The 2922-nt window shown below is 46.4% G+C and overlaps 1 non-coding gene across 1 annotated transcript; it reads left to right on the top strand.

The window, feature by feature from the left end:
* The first annotated feature begins 2418 nt into the window (after nucleotides 1–2418).
* Nucleotides 2419–2491, top strand: trnav-cac (transfer RNA valine (anticodon CAC)). Its single transcript has one exon. It is a non-coding gene; the product is annotated as a tRNA-Val (tRNA).
* The last annotated feature ends 431 nt before the right edge of the window (nucleotides 2492–2922 follow it).

The following is a 2922-nucleotide window of genomic DNA, read 5'->3' as shown; positions in this document are numbered from 1 at the left end:
ATATGTGGCGACCAGGATAAGTCCTCAGAGATCTTGACACCCAGGAACCTGAAACTGCTCACTGTCTCCACTTCTGATCCCTCTATGAGGATTGGAATGTGTTCCTTCGTCTTACCCTTCCTGAAGTCCACACTCAGCTCTTTCGTCTTGTTGATGTTCAGTGCCAGGTTGTTGCTGCGACACCACTCCGCTAGTTGGCATATCTCAGTCCCCTAGGCCCTCTCTTCTCCATCTGAGATTCTACCTACAATGTTTGCATCATCAGCAAATTTATAGGCGGTACTTGATGCGCACATTTGATTACTCGATATCCACATGGATGTCAGGAAGATCGAGGGATATGGACATGGTAGGAAGGAGGGATTAGAGTTTGAGTATCTTTGATTTGCTGTTTAGATGCCACGGCAATACACTGTGGGCCGAACGGCCTTTTCACGTATATTTCTGTGCTGTTTGCTGCATGATATTGGAATTTCTTCCAGTTTTCCTTTCCAGATATTTACAACCAAGTGTTTGCAGCGCTGGGCTCTAGTGGCGCAATCGGTTAGCGCGCGGTACTTATATGGCAGTACACGGCTGAGAAATGCCGAGGCTGGGAGTTTCAGCCTCACCTAGAGCACTTGTGATTTTAATGCTTGCAACACCCAGGTGACTGCGCGTTTTTCAAGCTGAGCACCCTGTTTATTACTTGCATTTAACTTCGAAGCGATGCACCTTTGACCTTATTCACTAAAAGGCATGTGCCCGCGGGGCTGCAAACATTCTCCGTGTTTGCTTCTCTCGCTCAACACGCGTAGCCTCACTTCCCTTTGTTGAACGTGCCTGAACAAGCGATTTCTTTGTTGAATCAGGACATCACAAGCCCAACACATTCCTGTCTTCTCAATTCAATTAACCAAACAGTGAAACAACGAACCCGACCTTTCCTGAAGCCATGCCTCAGAAACGCTGTAATTGCACCTCGCCTTGGTTCGCTGTGCTGTCGATTAAGCTCAATGTTTACTTACTACGGCGAGTTGTTTCAGGCCCACGCGAACAAAAGAGATATTAATCGTGGCCTCAATGGCCAGAAATGGTATCGAGATGATGATATCTCTATCCCTCTCTCCCAACATGAAGCTCCACTATTTCAGGACAGAATTATAAAATAATTCTCACATGTCCTGTGTTCACTAAGCCTCTGTGAAAGAGAGGACACCTCCCCCGATTCTACTGACATGCTGAGATTCCGTTTCCAATGGTCAGATCCCTCTAGCTGCAATGCGATCCCTCCACTGCGACCTTTGATTTGGTCTATTTGCCTGAAGGTTGTTGTTCCCAATATAAATTTCCTTCACAATCGGTCGTATAACTGGCCTTTCATGTCTTTGTCTGGTTGCGATCCGACGGATTAGATTGGAACATGATCATCAGTGAGATATCAGTGTGATGGTGTGTCTGGTGTTAGTGTGGATTCAGTGTGACGATTGGCCGTGATTCATTACTCTACAGCTGGTATCATCTCACAAGTAACTCCGGCTTGTAACGCGTCCTGTTGTCTATAAGTGTATCGGCACGTTGTTCAGTCACTTTCAATTAACTTGTAATCTGAGGTGATGAGAAAGGACGAGAGAGACAGGGTGAGAAATCTTAAAGGCGCCGTTGAATTTAGTTCGTGAGCTGGAGCACAACCTCGTGGGAGGGGAAGGGGGAGATCCAAAATGATAGGAGAAGACAGGAGGGCGAGGGAGAAAAAGGAGAGAGAGAAAAATACACACACACACATATATGTGTGTGTGTGTGTGTGTGTGTATTCTTTTTCTCCCTCTCCTTTTTCTCCCTCTGTCCCTCTCACTATACCCTTCGCCCATGGGCTTCACCCTCCCCCTTTCCTTTCTCCCTGGGCCTCCTGTCCCATGATCCTCTCATATCCCTTTACCAATCACGTGACCAGCTCTTGGCACCATCCCTCCCCCTCCTGTCTTCTCCTATCATTTTGGATCTCCCCCTCCCTCTCCCACTTTCAAATCTCTTACTAACTCTTCCTTCAGTTAGTCCTGACGAAGGGTCTCGGCCTGAAACGTCGACTGTACCTCTTCCTAGAGATGCTGCCTGGCCTGCTGCGTTCACCAGCAACTTTTATGTGTGTTGCTCGAAATTCCAACATCTACAGATTTCCTCGTGTTTGCTGTTTGAATTCCTTGCTGTATATAAGCAACATAGTTCAGTTACCTGTTACATGTCGCGCCCTGACCAGCACCCCACAGGAAATTGTTAATGCATGTAACCGTATATGTCACATAAATGCAATAATTGTCATTGAAAGCGAAGAGGAACGGTGGGTAATGACTTGTTCTTATTGCTGTATTGCAGAGCAGGGTGGGGAGGAGGTGCCTCGGGTCATTGCTCAATAGCGCAGAGTATTGAGCGCTTTGCACAGTTTCTGTGGTGTAGTGGTTATCACGTTCGCTTCACACGCGAAAGGTCCCCAGTTCAATCCTGGGCAGAAACATCGTTTGGGCTCCAGTGTTTGGGATGAACTTGAAACTGAACTTTTCAGTTCGTGTTCAGGTTTACTGTCGTGGGCATCCAGGGTGTAAGTACATGAGCATCCGCTTTTCCAGCAGTAGCACATTGTATTTCAAACCTGACAATGGTAAAGTAAAGAAAGAAAAAATAATAAAAATGATATATAATTTCCAGGAAAACATAAACGGATTTAAACATAAGTAGGTTCGTGGATGACGTAGACGGCACAACGGGAGAATTAGCGGTTCGAAGCTATTGTCGCAGAGCGGAGGATGTGTTCTGGTGTCACCGGAGCGGACATCTCAAATGTTCCCATCCAGACAAACATCAGGAGCAAATACCGTGTCCTGCAAAATTTCAAAACTACTTTAAGATGTTAAATCGCTCCACATCCTTCCTGTAGTCAGGTGACCA

This window comes from Mobula birostris, chromosome 13 (genome assembly GCF_030028105.1).
Source record: "Mobula birostris isolate sMobBir1 chromosome 13, sMobBir1.hap1, whole genome shotgun sequence".
NCBI classification, from domain to species: domain Eukaryota; kingdom Metazoa; phylum Chordata; class Chondrichthyes; order Myliobatiformes; family Myliobatidae; genus Mobula; species Mobula birostris.
The sequence above is the reverse complement of the archived record's forward strand: the minus strand, read 5'-3'. Positions and strand labels throughout refer to the sequence as shown.